Below are 17,206 nucleotides of genomic sequence, written 5' to 3'. Positions count from 1 at the left end.
CTGAGTGGTTGTTTTCAAAAGTGCTGTGTAAGGGACTTTACTTGAAGTCAGTGAGAGCTGCAAAAACTCAGCATCTCTTAAAATCAGTCCCTGGGTAGGCATTTGTCCTAACTCATAGATGGATTGTCATTTCAGCAAGGTTTGACCCTTGCATCACAGCTTGGACCTCACCAATCCCTTAAGCTAAAGGAGTATATCACCGCAGCAGCAGTAGGTTGTTATCCTCTATTGGATTAACCACTAAAAGGGAGCTGTGACGCATGCATTACCAACATGTTGTGCACTCTGAAAGACTCTGGAGGCAGGAAATGGCAAATTCTCCACTGTAGTCTCTCTGGTGTGAGTGAGTGAGTGGAGAATAAGAATTTGACCCAGGATGCTTCCCAGCAGTGGGAATGTGATATGAGAATGTGTGGAATCGGTTAAATTTATGCAAAAGTGACATTTTTCAGAAGGTAGATATGTTTCTTTAAACAGCTTTTTCTAGGCCCAGTTTTAAGGTCTAACTTAGCTTTCTCAAGGGAAGAAGCGGCTTTCTGAACAGACACCAGTTTTTCTACAAAGTGAAGTTTGACATACAAGATTTAGCAGGCTTCCAAAGCAAAGCATTATTTGGGCACTTACGCCTCTAACATTACTGGTCACCCATCAAACAGAGTCCCTGAGGCATGATAGCTTGTGACCTGAGGTGCTGTGCTTTGAATTTGCTTTATCATCAACCTCATCCTTGTATGGTATTATTCCAAGTTGTATTGTTTACCATTTCTCTTGCAGCTTCACCACCATTGGGACCCGACTGTGCTAAACTCTGTACAAATATGCAGTAAATGACAATCTTTGCCCAAATGGGGTTTATAGTCTAAAAGACAAGCCATAGCAGGTGGATTGAACCAATGGGGAAGACAAGATGGGATAACAAAACAATCAGATGTGTTAACATAGACTAGCTGCATGCACAATTCAGAGCCCATCAGTAGAAGCAATAGCTGTAATCAGCTACCACCTGCCTGTCCATTGTGAGACAGCCACTTTCTAGGGGCATTGTGCTGATTTACCCAAATCCCAGTCCTGCAGGCAAAACTCCCATTGAAATCAGTTGTAGAAACTGAAAATATAGTCTAAGAGTTAAACTCTCTCTCTCTCATAACAATGAACATTGAGTCATGAAACCACAGTGAAAATGTGCCTTACATTAAAAGAGTGAGAGTAATTAACAACCTAACAGGGGGCTGCCATCTTGCCAATCTAATGAAGTAGGTTAAGGCACAGGAAATAGAGGAAAGACCCATGAATGTCTAAGAACAGTGGAGATTTCCACAATCATTAAAAGGCAAAATCTTTTATTGGGAAACAAATCTGGTGGGTTTAACAACAGTTTAAAGCTGAAAGGACCTTGCATATCAGTGAGGAGTTGCATTTCCTGTGTCTGTAATAGGTCCCACTATGCAGTGTAAGCAAAACTGCCTCAGGCCCAGGAGGAGATGCTGGCATGACTGTTGCAAAATAATTATTACAATTTCTCCAGCCAGTTTTGCAAATGAATTTTTAAATTTGTTCTTACCTTGTAAATATGTATTAGTACTTAGATACCACTCTGACTGGCACTCTATAGACTAGTTAGGGGCCTATCCCTGAAAATCCTCATGAATATAATTACCCCACTGGTATCACTAGGCATGTGTGAGTCAAGGTTTGCAGGACTAGGTTTGATGGTATAAGTAATAATCACAATCATTTTCCTTTACACTTATAAAATGAGCACTATAAGTAAAATATATAGAAAACCAGAACAAGGGTTATGCACTCTCTTGCTTGTCAAAATCAGGCTTTTCTAGTCTATTGGCCCTCAGCACAGGGTTGACTTTCATCCTATTTGAGCTGGGGACATTTTGAAATCCCTGAGTAATAGCTCATATTTTGCATTTTACAGCCTCTTCTAGCCAAGAATCTCAAAGCCCTGCACAACCCATCTAGCCACTCTCACCCTTGGGAAGTAGGTAAGCATTTTCACTTGACAGATGAGACACTGAAAAGGTAAGTAACTTGCGTAGAGCCATGCAGTGAAACTGTGGCAGAGGCCAGGTGCAAACCCAGTGTTCCCAACTCCAGGTCTGCCCTTTGCTACAAGACCCTCTCCCCCGCATCATGTGGTTTTGTGCATTCCTAATGAACTTTTCAGAGGGAATTAAGTTTTTCCTCAGCTTCGCAATAAAATAACCCTATCCCTTTATAAGCATGGATGCTGGCTAATTAGTCACTTAAAACTTCCTGTTATCTAGCTGAATGTCTAGATAATTAATGCAAACGGGACATTGATCTGAACCCAGAAAATCACCTCTTCTCTCACTGCCACTTTCTTGCTATTGAAAGGAAAGATTAAGACAGTCTGGTTGGCCCCATTGCTTATTCTCATCTAAAACTGCTAATTTGAGGCTTTGATCTTTATGCCCTGCCTCCTCGGGCTGATTACAGCCAACCAAAGGCCAAGGCAAGTGGTGTCTGCAGCTTTCTTTTCCTTGTGCAAGGGTCAAGAATCTCAAAGACAAAAGAGCAGCCAAGAATAACAGGGAAGGAGAAGTAGCTGGAGAGGCCTCCCTGCACCAGGCTGCCATGGCTGTAAATATCTTGTTAAGGAGAGGGATATAGAAATGCACTCAGCAAACAGACCCATTCTGCTGTTATGATAAGATATTCAAAGGTTGTACCAGGATCCGGTAGCAGCAGCAGCAGCGAGCCCTGAGGGAGGCAGGTTCTGCCTCAGGGTACTTGTTACTTCCCATTTATCAGAACAGACAACGAGGAGGCAACTGCAGTTCTGAATGCTGCAAACTCCAGCCAAGCAAAAGTTTGGGGTGGAATAGCAAACTCCTCTTCAACTGTATGCAGAAGGCCTGAGTCTCTCTTCACTCACCACACCAAAGGTCTACTACCACCTCCAGGGGATGCGCTCCTGACTGACACCAGTGAGTCACAGGCGTAAGGAACCCCCATGGCACAGCTGAGCAATGCCCGTCGACATCACATAGAGAGGTGGGTGCAGATCTAAAGGCAGAAATGGGCCCATTATATATTACATTTATCACCCCAGCCCACTGCCATCATTATCACAATTGGTCCACAGTACTAGATAGGCATGTTTCCCTTCTCACTTATCATGGGCCAAACCAGGGAAAGGGGGAAGGACTTTGATGGAAGCAGGCAGAAGCAACTATGCTAGCCACTCCCAGCATAAAGACAGGGATGGGCTGTGTCAGAGGTGTTCTGAGATCAGGGCATGTGTGGTGTCATACCAGTAAGACCGAAAGATTAAGGGCCCATGAATGTAATTTGGACAGGTTAAGGTTACCAGGGTACACTTAGCCTCTGTATTTCCTATAACTATTGCCTTGACATAACGATGCCATGTGGTGGTATATTTAGCTTGGAAGTGAAGTGACTAACATTCAACACTGCTGCGATCAATACCTGGCTATTTGGGGGCTTCTGTCTTGATCCAAGCTCTGTCCTCAGGCATCCTATGGGGGACTGTCTGCATTCCCAGCGGCCTGACATTCAAATCCTACCCTTTCGGTGTCCAAGTTTTCATGGGAGCTGAGAGCTGCTCTTTCTCTATAACTGCTCATCCCTGCTTTTATGCTGCGGGGCAGGGAGCGACTAGCAGAGTTGTTCCCGTCTGCTTTCCAGCAGTAGGCAGTAGTTCCTCCACACAAGGGACCATCTCTACCCATTGAATGCCACTTTGCACCACTGACATGGCATGCAGAGTCCTTAGCAGACCAGAGACTCGTGCCCAGACTCCAGAGCCGCACTTTCCTTTATGAAGAGCAGCTCAGTAGCAAGGAAAAATTTAGCCAATTAAACCCAGCCTCTGAAAAGACTTTCTAAGCCAAGCTAGGGGTATAACAAAGCAAGAGCCCTCTCCACAGCCCCGCTCTTTCATCTCCCAGGAACCCCTTCCCATCCTTCCTTGTGTGTGTGTGTCTCGGTCATGCAGAGAAATAATTTCCACTTAAAAAAATCCCAAACAAGCAATCTCTGCAAAAGCCAGGTTGGAAGAAGCTGAAAGCGAGATGTTTTAATGAAGGCAGCGAAGCTGGAGCTCTTCCAGCCTGCATCATTAGTCTGAAGGGTCCACTTCATGCACACTCAGGGATGATTCAAGCAAAACTGGGGGGGGGGCCCTCGTCAGTTGGGGGCTGATCCAACACCCATGTTCAGGCCCATGGGGAAAATAGCTCATTTCCAACATGGGGGGAGCTAAGAAGGAGGCAAAATGCAATGTGCCCCAGCCAAAACTGCAACGGGGGGACAAATTATCACCCCAGAGCTCAGGAGTGGCTTGAGGCCGGCTGCGGCAGCTGGCGCCTCAGGCAGAAGGCACGATCGGCGCCCCCGCCTGCACGGCCATCAATGGCCATGATGTCATCACGGGGCGCCCGGGCCAGCGGCACCCTAGGCAACTGCCTAGTTTGCCTAGCCTCACGGCCTGCCCCTGCCAGAGCTCCCTGTAAGTATGAAGCAACTTGTGCCCCACACTATATGGCTCTCGAGCATCGTTTCTCAAATACAGCCATTAGTGAACATAAGAATTGCCATACTTGGTCAGATCAAAGGCCCATTTAGCCCAGTATCCTATGTTCCAACAGGTGCCCCAGAGGGAATGAACAGAACAGAGAATCATCAAGTGATCCCAGTCCTGTCAACCATTCCCAGCCTCTGACAAACAGAGGCTAGGGACACCATTCCTACCCGTCCTCACTAATAACCATTGATGGGCCTATCCTCCATGAATTTATCTAGCTCTTTTTTGAACCCTGTTAAAGTCCTGGCCTTCACAACATCCTCTGGCAAGGAGTTCCACAGGTTGACTGTGTGCTGTGTGAAGAAATACTTCCTTTTGTTTGTTTTAATCCTGCTACCTATTCATTTCATGAGTTGACCCAAGTTCTTGTGCTATGAGAACAAGTAAATAACTTTTCCTTATTCCTTTTCTCCATGTTTGTCATGATTTTATAGACCTCCATCATACCCCCCTTGGCCTCCTCTTTTCTAAGATGAAAAGTCCCAGTCTTTTAAATCTTTCTTCATATGGCAGCCGTTCCAAACCCCAAATCATTTTTGTTGCCCTTTTCTGAACTTTTTCCAACGCTAAGATACTTTTCTTGAGATGAAGCAACCACATCTGCATGCAGGATTCAAGATGTGGACAGACCATGGATTTATATGGAGGCAGTAAGATATCCTCGGTCTTATTCTCTATCCCCCTTTTTTAACCTCTTGGCAGTGACTAGAGAGGGGACAAAGTAAGGATCCCTCCCCTGCCAATTGCTCCTGCGTGTGCCTTGGTGTTTGCAGGAACTGCCAGCCAGTGAATCCCTGACCCACATTTCCAAAGTGTCAGGCTCCAGCTGTGGGGCTTTGGGCTCTAGCCATAGGGCAATGGGACTCAATATCCCCTCCCCCTCCTGCCCGTCACCTTGGCTCTCACCTCCCACATTCCTTCCAGTGCTAAAGTTGTTCTGGCCCCTTTAGACTTGGCAGGTCATAGCTGAGGGACCTCTGGGCTTGCTGCGTCAGTTACCCACCCCAGTGCAGGCAGCAGGAGGCTCGTGCTTATTAATACCCCTTTTCACAGCTTCCCAGCTAGCTAGCAAGTCTGCGCTAATAGAGGTGCATATTTTTTTAAGTTAATTAAGTATTTTAGGGGAAAGTGTCAGCGCTTCCACCATCAAGAGTAGGTGGCTGATCTCCAAGGCCATCAAAAAATTGTCACGAGACCCCCTGTCCTAGAGAATGAGCAGCAGCTTCTCACTGGCGATCCATCCTGTCCCTGGAAGAGTGCTCTGATGGGCACCGCCTCCCTGTCTGGCCAGAACTCTCTGCATTTCCCAGAGCCACAGGCATTGCTCAGTAGCTCTCGCACACGCCAGGAAAAGGTTAGTGACTGGGAGCTCATTCAGTGTCTCATTCAAAGATCATTAAGTAAGGGAAGGAGACAATGCCTGAGAAGGGGGAGGGGGAGAAAGGGGCAGGTAACAGGAACATGAGTGAAGGGAATGGGGAGAAGAGGAGAAAGGTGCAGTGGGATGAATGCACAGAGGGTAGAATGGGAGGAGGCCAGAGCATGACAGATGCTAGGGTGGGAGACAGGGACTTGTGGAACAGGTGCATGTGAGAAGGTCCAGATGGCAGAACTCACTCATCCAGGCTGACGTGTCTGACCACGCCCAGTCTCTGTGTCTGGTACCCAGATTTCTCTTTGTCTCAAGCCAGCCCAGCAATGCATGTTTCCTGAGCTTGGCAGAGAAAAGCAGCTGCTCCATTAATCAGCAGGCCTGGAGAACAAGGTCACATGAGGCAGGTGCACCGTGAGTTAATCTACTTTGCTCCAGGGTGGTGGATGGAGCTCATGTCAGGCACTAATCTAGCCCGTGTGCATGCAGGACAAACAGAGATTAGCCCCTGCATGGCGGGCAGAGGAGCTTCCGGGGCACATGGGACTCAGCAAGAGGGCTCCTGATAAGGTGGGGTGCTCTCCAGCCCCCTGGAATAAAACCCTGTGAAACTGGGCTCTCGGAGGGCAATTCATCCGGGCTAAGATGCAGGGCTGCAGTGGAGGGGGCTGGTGGCATTGTAGATACTCTGGACAGAGGCAAGCGGAATTCTTCCTGGGCACTGTCAGGAGGGTCCTTAAATCTAGTGTCCCCTGTGCTGTCCCCTGTACCGGCCACCAGGCGCTAGTGGGGGACAAAGAGTTTGCCCTCATTCACCTGCTTCCTGGGGGGGGGCACAACTCCTAGTGCCATATTTACCACTGCCCTGCAGCTCAGAGAGTGCTAGCTGAAGCATTCTGGCTCCTACTTTGTGAGGTGCACTGAGGCGGGTGTGAGTCAGACACATTAGGACTGGTGAAGGTAGGACTGGGGGGAGCAAGCCCCATCACCAGCTCTGCCCCTTCTGCCCAGGCCACGCCCCCAATGCGGGTGACGGTGGGCCGCATGCTGCCCAAGCCTCCCTGGCCTTGGAGCACAAGGAGGGTGGGTGTTCTGGGGCATCAAAACTCCGCCCCTAGAACGCCTACAGCAGGTGTTCGGGGGCGGAGTGTAGGCAGGGAAAGGCAACGCTTTCCCCTGCCTAGCATACCAGCCACCCATGGTCATAGTGAATCATAGTGAATACAACTGGCCCATTCTCTGTGCTTCCATTGCCTCCTGTAGTTACGGGGGGCTCCCCATGCATGGGTCCACCGTGTCCCTACAGTCACTGTGTCCCTGTCCATAGCTCCATCGCCTCCCTTCTGTCACTGGGGGCTCTGTCTGTGCTCTCAGCCTCTCCTCTTGGCAGCCTCACGGCCCAAAGAGCTGAGCAGCGACATACACTTGTGAAATGACATTTCAAACCCGGGGAACATTAATGTGGCCTCTAGAGTTCCAGAGCCGCTGCCTGGAATTTCCGCGCCATTCTCCAGTAGCTGCAGCGACTCCTGGGATAGTTCAGGCTGCTGCACAGAGTCTCTGACTGCAGGGTCCTTTGCAGTTGCTAGGAGAGCTCGTTTCTTAGGTTAGGACCAATCGCAGCTTTTTGCTAAGCAGACTCATGGCGGAGGGGTCACTGGAATCTGTTAGGGCCTGAATGAATGCAGGGCCTCGGCTTCCGGAACCTGACGTATGTGGCAGGCAGTGCCCAAGAGTCGCTGGGCCTCTTGAGCCTTTCATTAAAATCCAAGGCACAACTGGTCTCCCAACCACCAAGAGCAGGATCAGGCCCACTCAGAGTAAACAAGGCCTAGAGGTGCTGAGAGGACATTCAGAGCAGTGAGGACATTCCCTGTGGTAGGGCCCAGGGAAGAAATTCGGGCTGGCAAACTGCTCCAAGGCCTTTCTCCAGCCTTGTTTCTTATGTAAAGGTGGCCCTGTGGCTGGCTAAAGAAACCCCAGATGTGCACTTTCACCTTAACTGCCTTTGCCACGTATTCCCAGAGCATCCGCCCTGTCTGCTTCTCACTTACGGGTGTTATGCTGCCTGCTCAGGGTAGTTCCAGGCATGCTCTCCCCACAGGGACGCTGAGGGACAGATCTCTCTATTGAAAGTGACTCTTGTGGCATATTTACCCCCTGCTGGGTGACTGCTGTAGGTTATAATATCTGCCAACACTTAAAACAAGTCATGTTTTCATATGATTAATTACTCCTCGCCTCCTAATGGGAGCCGATAAGCCTCCAAAGTGCCTCATGAAAACGGAATCAGGCGTGGAAGCCGGCGGCTTACGGAATAACAAACAGCACAGGGGACAGACCCCCCGGCTGGCTGCCATGTCACGGGGTAGGAGCAAGGCACGCTCTCTGTCCCTCCTGTGCACTAATCCGAGCGGAAGGGGAACCCGCCTCTGTTATCTGGGTGGCAGATAAATGTCTCTGACCTTCCGTTGATGGCTGGTGTGAGGGGATGTGCAGAACCTGCAGGGCTTGTGAACAGACAAAATGTTTCCCCCTCTCTGCCTCAAGTGCAGAGCCCAACTGACATCAAAGCAACAGAATGTCTAATCCTGTTTTGAATCAGCGCAAGCACATGCAGAGAATGTTAAACAGGGAATCCAGCAGCAGAAAAGGAAAAAAAAGGATTATCTTTAATTTCCTGAGAGAGCAAGGGAGGCAGAGAGAGAGAGAGAAAGAAAGAACGAAAGAAAGACATAGGGAGAGGAGGAAGTGACTATCTGTACAGGCAGACTCACAGAGTAGTAGAAGGAGAAGACCGGGCAGAAGGGAGCAGGAAAATCAGAGAGCCAGAGCATCACAGCAGATGTGTTCTGATTGAAAGGTGAGTGTGAGCAGATAGATACTTAGAGCAACGTGGAGCCGAGTGCTGGAGCGTGGGAGGTCCGGTCTTTGCCCAGGGGAGACCCTTCGTTAGTTTTCTGCCAGAATCCCCCGCTTTCAGCCCTAGATCCTCTCGGAATTAATTGCTAACAGGGTTTGGGATGTTCGAGCAGAGTTTCCGAGGATCATTTCTGTTCTCCTGCCCCACCAAGTGCTGTTAACGCTACAGAGCAGGCTTGTGTAGTGAGCTCAGTTAGAGAGGACACCGGCTGGAGAGAAGTAGGGGAATATTAGAGGACAAAGAGTTTGGATATTGTTTCAGTGCACGGTGGAGGCAGACTGCAGAGCTGGGGGCGAGAGGGATGTTGTTTGGGTAAGACAGGGAAATGTGTTTGATTAAAGAGACTTTGACCGGGTGCTGCTTGCCGGAGCGGGGCTCCCAGAACCACTGCGAGGTGCTTGGGTGCAGCTCCCCGTCCTTTCCCTGTCAACAGCAGAGCTGACAGGAGAGCCAGGTTCTTACGCTGGCGCCATATTGCCACCGATTCTATACACAGCGACTGCCCAACGCGGTGCCACGCTTGGCGTCCTGCAGAATCCTACAGGGCTTATGCCAGTGGAGCTGCGTAAGCTGGACTGGGGCTGTGTGGCCTCCCAGAACCCAGGCCTGCCACATCTGCTCTCGTCACCCGCACGACCAGGCCTGCGAGCCGGGCTGGAGGGCCCAGGCCTTGGCGAGGGAAGGAGTCGCAGCTGCCAGACAGGCCCAAACGCCCATCTCCACTGTAAGCGTTCGACTTCCAGCAGCGCAGCGTTCCCTGGCCTGGGGAGGGATTCCGGCCCAATGCCGCTGGTCCTTCTTTGTTTGCCCTGCAGGGCCCTAGGCGCCTCAGGGAGTGAGTGTGGCATGCACAGACACCTGTAAGAAAGGAACATTCCTGACCTGGGGCCTTTCCCATGGATTAAGTTGTTTATTTTTCATAAAAGGGATTAACAGCCCCCAGGGAGCAGCGCCCTCCCGCCCCAGGACAGGCAGCAGCATGGCAAGCCACTGCCGCCAAGCTACTCACTGCTGAGCCGGAGAGCTGCCCTAGGCACCACAAGGGAATTCAGTCTCTCTGCTTAGAAGCAGGTGGCCTGCTCCTCGGGGCTTGTCTGTTCAGTATTTGGGGGTGAGCAGGAGCCAGCCTCCCAGCCTGGCTGGCCAGACTTGGGCTAACAGGGCTGGCTCTCGCCCTCTGGAAATAGCTGTGTAGGCCCCATGGTGGAGCTGGGGCTTCGTCTGGACCCTGGGCTCTGAAGCCCAGGCAGGTGGCCGGCTTCTCATCCCGAGCTGCAACGTCTAAGTGCTGCCTGTCTACACAGCTGCTGTTAGAGCCCCAGCGGGAACCCCACAAAGCAAGGCTGGGGCCAGGAGAGAAGGCTCGCTCCTGCGAGAGCCAAAATGCTGTGCAGACACATCCCCAGGGCGGGGCTCCTTTAAGATCAGGTGTTTGGGCCTGGGAGGGAGAATTACCAGCCCCAGTCGAGATGGGCCAGGTGATTGCTCAATGAGCAGGTTGATTCCTGGGAAGGCGGAGAGAGCTCAGGGCGGAGGGGTACCAGGAAGCAGGGTGGTGTCTGTCGTGGGAAGTCCCCGTGTGGGGTAAAGGTAGCGGTTGGATGTATGTTGGGCCCGGCCTTTGGGAAAACGACACCCTGGGTGGATTTGTGTTTTGGTGCCCCTGACCCTAGTGGGCGCAGCACCACCCATTTTCCCTGGCACCTAAGGGCTCCCCTACCATTGCACCCACATCCTGTGTCCCCAGTACCACTCACCCCAGCATAGTGCCCCATTTGCCCCTAACGGCTGCACAGTGCCCCCTTCATCCCAACCCCTGCACTTTCCTCCCACCTGTGCCCCCAATCCCAGCCCTGCACTTCCACATGACCTGTCATACTGCCCCCTGCCCACTGTACCCCCCCTTTGCCCAGCAACACCCATCCCCAGTTGCCCCTCCCCCTCTGGCTGAGGCACCCTGGGCATGAGCCCAGTTTGCCCAGCCCTAAGGCCGGTCCTGGACAGTATCGTTTTAGTGCTTGCTGAAAGTTCTTGGTCAGCTGGTAACTGGGCTTGAAGAAAGGGCTTGCGTGGCCTTAGGGAGTGATATTAACCCTTCCCGGGCTGGGGAGAGGGAGCCACAGGCCAGTAGCCTACAATGACCGTGTCCCCGTTAGTGCATACCACCCAGGGGACTCTCTTCTAAATGCCAGTGCTAGGCCATTGTAGAGGTATGTGGCACGCTGCCAGGGCGAGCTGATGGGCAAAGGGCCATTTGGACATCCCCAAGCGTTTCAGGGGAAAGGGCGTGAGCTCTAACCCTGCTGAGCCGTGTGTGCTCTTAAACAGAGCATGGCGGGAGAGCCAGGAGCAGGCGCCCAAAGAGATGTTTCGCAGGTGGCTAACATGAGTGAAAGTGATGGAGCGGGATGGAGAGAGCGTTGCGGGGGGTGAGGAGGGAGATGGAAGGCGAGTGGGGTTACATGAGGACTTGCAGGGGGAGGAAGAGGCGTTTGTGGTAGGAGACAGAAAGCCACTGGGGAGATTGCAGGAAACCTGGCTCAGAGCCAGAGCAGACAAAGAGGTGGCTGGCTGACCACTAGGAGCCGGAGTGAGACCTGCTGGGCTACCAGTGACAGGGTTTGGGGGAACCCGGCCCCCGCTTACGCCCATCAGTGGCTGGATGACCTGCTGCCCTGGGACACACAGCAGAAATGTGCTGCTGGGGGCTTGCAGTGCGTTAAGCAAGCCTGAGTTTCGTGGCTGGGGGCCTTCGCTGCTTGCACCATTATTGCTGCCACCAGCTAGTTGCCCTGGGAGCCTGCTGGAAGGACCCTTGCTCAGCAACCAGCAGAAGTGCTGCAGCAGATGGGAGACCCCCGGCGATAGCCCAGCTATAGCCCAGCACAACCAGTCCCCGTGATCCCCCGTCGCAACCCTGGGCTGCAGCCTGAGATTACAGGGACAAGAGTCTCCTGTTTATAAGATGGGAACTGGTTCTGCTGGGCTACGGCTGAAGGAAAACCATCCCCTGGATCCAAACAGCAGTAGCACTCAACAGCGAACACTGAGCTATTGCCCGCCCCTCTGGGCAGCTGAGAATGAGCTGGAGTTTGAGCTGGAGGCACGGAGGGGGAGCCCAGCATTGTCACCCCCTGGGCAGCCTGTTAGGGGTCTGGCTAGCTCAAGGGGCTGGCTGGGGATGAAGCAAAGGTTCCGCCTCCCCCCAGCAGTCATTGCCCGGAACAGAGGGCACCCTGGTTCTAGGCAGCAGCTGTAGGGACTTGAGACACTTGTGTAATTAGTGAAGGCCAGTGATTGAACTTGGGGGCCTAAGGCAGGATGGGTGTCTTCACATGTAGACAGGTACTGAGCCCCCCACGTGCCACTTAAGTGCCCGAGTTCAGTAACTGACTCTCTGCCTGCCAATTGTGAATTCACTGGGCAAATGTTGAACTGTCCCCTGGTGTCAGCAGCTGTAGCCCCTGAGCAGTGGCTGTCTGTTCCAGGACGGAGCGAGGAGAAATGAAATGAACAGATACACCCCTCTGGCTCACAGTGTGCTTTACATTCTGCCTGCCCGGCTGCCTACTGACTCATGTGGCAGGATCCTTCTGCCTGGGTTGCTGCCGTAGAGCCAGGGTGATGCAGTACAGAGACACTCGGGCAGACAGGAGACTTAAGAGTTGAGCGCGGTGTATCTGGGCAGCTCGCCCCTTCTCAGGTTAAAGTGCTTTGCGGACTGGAGGCCATGTGCTGCACCGGGTGGTAAGGTGTGGCTGGAAACCCCCACAGGACAGGGAAAGGAACAATGTTATTTCATGCTCACCTTGGGCAAAATCCCTCCCATGGTGCAGTGGTGGCTCTGGGGCATGGGGGTAAATGAAAGAGGGAGGCTCCAAAGAGCAGGGCTCCTTGTCAATTCCGTGCGGACAGAGCTATGTGGGTCTCAGGACATCTGTGAATTCAGTCAGCCAGTCTGTTCCTAGGGCGCCCTTCTCACTCCCTTCCCATGGGGCACTGATCCAAGGGCAGGGCGGAGGTGATCCATGGAGAGGCGTGTTCTCCCTTGTATGGAAGCACCTCCTGATCCCCAGTCCTGCTCAATGCATGTGGGAGGCATGAGGCCGTACAGACTGTGGAGCTCCCGCTTGCTCTCTGTCCCTTTCATCTGACCCAGAGGCTGCTGTTGGCTGGCTCGCCAGAGGGAAGAGCTGCCCCCGCAATTCAGGGCCTAGAGCTCCTTTTTTACCCAGGTTTGCAGCACTAGGTTCCTGTTGGCATTTCAGCTGCTAGATGTCCAGACAGCAGCTCCCAAATGTGTCTCCATCCATGTGTGCCACACAAGAAGGCTGCGGCCTTTCCTTCTGCATCTGACCCTCCCTCCGGTCGCCCAGCCCTCTGTCACCTGCAGGGCCACTGTCCCACGACCAGCATGGACGCCAGCTGGAAACTGCTCAAACCTTCAGCGGGTGCAGAAAGCGGCTGCTCGATTACTTAGCAGAGCCTCCCACGGGGAGTTTATGAGGTCTGCGTGCCAGCGGCTGCACTGGCTCTCAGCTCGCTTTCAGGTACAGGTCGCGGCATTGGGGTTTGATCTGTAAATTCCCAAATGGTTTGGTCTGCTCTTGTCTAACAGCTGAGATCAGATTGGACTCTGGAGCTTCCACTCCCTGACTGTCTGTAGCTGGGGAAGTTATGCTCAGTGGAGGGCCTTCAGCTCTATATCCCAGTGCCTCAGCATGGTCGCATCAAGCCCACGTTCGGTAACCTTCAGCAAAGCCGCCTTGCCCACCTCTGAAGCTGTTGAGGAGGAAGGAGGGTTAGTTAGGGGGGGAGCTATGAATGTTTAGTTGCTGACGGTGCATCAGTTGGCTGGATCGATGTGCACCTTTAGGGAGCGAGAATTGTACGTGTGCCTAGAGCAGGGGTCTCCAACCTTTCTAAGCACAAGATCAGTTTTTGAATCTAAGTGCAATCCAAGATCGACCTCAAACCCAAATGCCCTGGCCCCGCCTCCTTTGTGCCCCTTCTCTGAGGCCCTGCCCCTGCTCACTCCACCCTCCCTCACTTTCCCCAGGCAGGGGCAGCAGATTAGGGTGCAGGCTCTGGTCTTGGATGAAGGGATTTGGAGCGAGAGAGGGGCTCTGATCTTAGCTTGGGGCATAGTGATAGAAATGTAGCCGTGTTAGTCTGGGGTAGCTGAAGCAAAATGCAGGACTATGTAGCACTTTAAAGACTAACAAGATGGTTTATTAGATGATGAGCTTTTGTGGGCCAGACCCACTTCCTCAGATCAAATAGTGGAAGAAAATAGTCACAACCATATATACCAAAGGATACAATTAAAAAAAATGAACACATATGAAAAGGACAAATCACATTTCAGAACAGGAGGGGAATGCAGGGGGGGGGGAAGGAAGGAAGGTAAGTGTCTGTGAATTGATGATATTAGAGCTGGGGAGAGTGGGATGTTTGTGAGCTAATGGTATTAGAGGTGATAATTGGGGAAGCTATCTTGGTAATGGGTAAGATAGTTTGAGTATTTGTTCATTCCTTCCCGGAGTGTGTCGAATTTTAACATGAATGACAGTTCAGAGGATTCCCTTTCAAGTGCAGATGTAAAAGGTCTTTGTAGCAGAATGCAGGTGATTAAGTCATTGAGAGAGTGTCCTTTCTGGTTAAAATGGCAAGAAACTGTTTTCTCTTTGTGATCTTGTCTGATATCTGTTTTGTGGGCATTAATCCTTTGGCGAAGTGTCTGAGATGTTTGTCCAATGTACATAGCAGACGGACACTTTCGGTACATGATAGCATAGATTATATTTCTGGATGCGCAGGAATATGTGTTCTTGATCTTATAACTTACTTGGTTAGGTCCAATAATGGTATCAGCAGAATGAATATGTGGACAAAGCTGGCAACGGGGTTTGTTGCAAGGGAAGGTACCAGGGTTGGTATTAGTGTGGTATGTCCTGTGGTTGTTGGTAAGAATCATCTTGAGGTTAGGTGGTTGTCTATAGGAGACTATGGGTCTGTCTCCCAGAGCCTCTTTGAGTATGGTATCCTGTTCCAGTATAGGCTGTAGTTTATTGATAATGTGTTGGACAGGTTTAAGTTGGGGGTTGTAGGTGATGACAAGTGGTGTTCTATTGTTGGTTTTCTTGGGTCTGTCTTAAAGTAGATGGTTTCTAGGTATTCGTCTGGCTCTTTCAATTAGCTTGGGGCAGGTCGTTAGGGTACTGGAGGGGGGTTCTAAGTGCAGGCTCTGGGAGGGTGTTTGGATGCAGGCGTGCTTGCGGCTAGGGCAGGGGCCTAGAGTGTAGAAGGGGGTTCAAGCCTAGGGTAAGATTTCAGGGTGTGCGCTCTGCCTGGGCACTGCTTACCACACGTGGCTGCTGGCTGGTGGTGCAGCGGCACCAAGGCAGGCTCACCTCTGCCCTGGCCCTGCACCACTCCCAAAAGCAGCCAGCAAATTCCATCCCAAGCTCTGTTGTGCTCCCTCTCCGCTCTGTGGGGATAGGATACAGAGTGGGAGAGGGGGCGGGCACCTTGACATAAGTGGCCCTCTTCTCTCTCCCCTGCCCTGCACAGCAAGCAGGAGGCTCCTAGGGTGGGGAGAGACAGTTTCAAGGCAAAGGGCAGGAGGTGCACAGCAGTGGGGGAAGGGGCAGCTAAAGTGCTGGCACTTGACAGCCTCTTGGCCAAACCAGTCAGGATCACCTGCTCCAGGATCTACCAGTCGATCCTGATCTACTCGCTGGTAACCACTGGCCTAGAGCTTCATACAGCACTAGTCTATACACTTGTATAGACCCTTTACACAACTAATCCTCAGTTGCCCCCTAGAGAGGCAGGAGATGGACAATCTCCTGTCTCTACCAGGGTATGTCTAGACTGCAGGGCTATTTCGGGATACCGGAAGTATCCCAAAATAGCTACCCCCATGTCTTTTAAACGCACCCGTTATTTCAAAATTTTTCGAAATACCAGGTGCACTATTCCGGCATCCCTGTAACCCTCGTTCCACAAGGGTTCATGGATGTCTTGAAATAGAGCATTCTTTTGAAATCTGGCATTATGCAGATTGGGGTTGGGGAGATGTCATAAAATACTGCTGCGGAGGAATCTTCTAAGCTTTAGAATGGACAAGATAAGATTGTACCTAGGGTTGGGAAGGTTTAAAAATAGGGATAATCACCTAATTTCCCCTAACATCTTCATCCCACTCCCCTGCCCTCATTCACATGGTCTGAGTGGCCTGTTGTGCTAGACTAGCAGAATCCTACATTGTTTTCAATATAGGGAAGGGGAATTGGTATTTTCCGCCAGTGCCCTTAATCTGTCACTTTTGCTGAGCAGTGCCTCCACCTCCTTGCCTGGCTCTGGTTATAAGAAAGCATTTTTATGTAAATGTGTTTCAAAGAATTCCCCCGTCCCTTCCGCCCGCCCGCCTCTGCAGCATGCACACCCCCGGATGCAGAGTGTAGCTCAGGGACAAGAGCCCCTTGCTAAAATAGCAGTGGCATATCATTGACTAGGTGTTCCTGATGGTGCTATCACTAGACCGCACTGCTCCCTTCACAGAACAAAGGGGAAAGGTGGCGTTTGCCTGAGCTGCAACTGGAAAAAAAGTATGTCTCCGTCATGCTGTTTCATAACATAATTACCATTGGGTAGAGAAGTCTGTCTAGTATCAGCCTTTGTCTCTTTCTTACAAACTTTTCCCTGCCAGTAGGTGGAGATAAAACAGTTTCAGACTTTCAAAGCTTTGCAATCCTTGAGCAAATGAAAGATTTTTAATGGAAAGTTTTGTGTTCTTGGGCCCAGATCCATAGAGGTATTTAGGTGCCTAAATTCCAGGTTTAGGCTCCACTGTGGTTCACACAAAACCTTTGCTTGGCTGGCATCTAATCTTTCTTGTTGCCTACATTTTCAGAGGGAAAGGCACTTGTGTGTCTGCTTTTGTGCTTGTGCATTGCGGCCTCCTTGACAGCATTCAGACTCGTCTCTTTCTCACATGGCAGCTCCGGCACAGTCCTCAAAGTAGGAGAAGACAGGTGTTCCCTGCCTGTCGTGCCTATGGGCCCAATCCAGTAGATATGCTCTGAGCATGCTTACTGGATCAGGCCCCATTCAAAAGCCAGGAGCAGAGGTTGGTGCTGGCCACCACATAAGTTTTAGCCGGGGGGGGGGATAGAACATTCAGCTGAGAGATGTAGGAACCCAGTTTCGACCTCCCGCTCTGCCTGAAAGAGAAGAGAGGTTTTGAACAAGGGGCCCTCACCTCCCTTAGGAGAGTGCTAAAACCAGCAAGCTCTAGGATATTCTGATGTGGGGTCCCTCAGTC

General features: G+C 51.4%; 1 protein-coding gene across 3 annotated transcripts in view; it reads left to right on the top strand.

The window, feature by feature from the left end:
- CASKIN2 (CASK interacting protein 2) overlaps positions 1-17,206 on the top strand; it is a 139,230-nt gene that overhangs the window by 27,809 nt on the left and 94,215 nt on the right. For 2 of the 3 annotated variants that reach the window (XM_075903680.2, XM_089771930.1), the window contains one exon: positions 1,931-1,997. The gene's annotated coding sequence lies outside the window, so the exon portion shown is untranslated. Of the gene's footprint in view, positions 1-1,930; positions 1,998-8,695; positions 8,818-17,206 lie in introns of those variants that run through there. The other variant, XM_075903681.2, reaches the window with a different exon arrangement.

Source organism: Pelodiscus sinensis, chromosome 20 (genome assembly GCF_052426305.1).
Source record: "Pelodiscus sinensis isolate ZL-2025 chromosome 20, ASM5242630v1, whole genome shotgun sequence".
NCBI lineage: Eukaryota > Metazoa > Chordata > Testudines > Trionychidae > Pelodiscus > Pelodiscus sinensis.
This window is presented reverse-complemented; position numbering and strand designations above follow the sequence as displayed.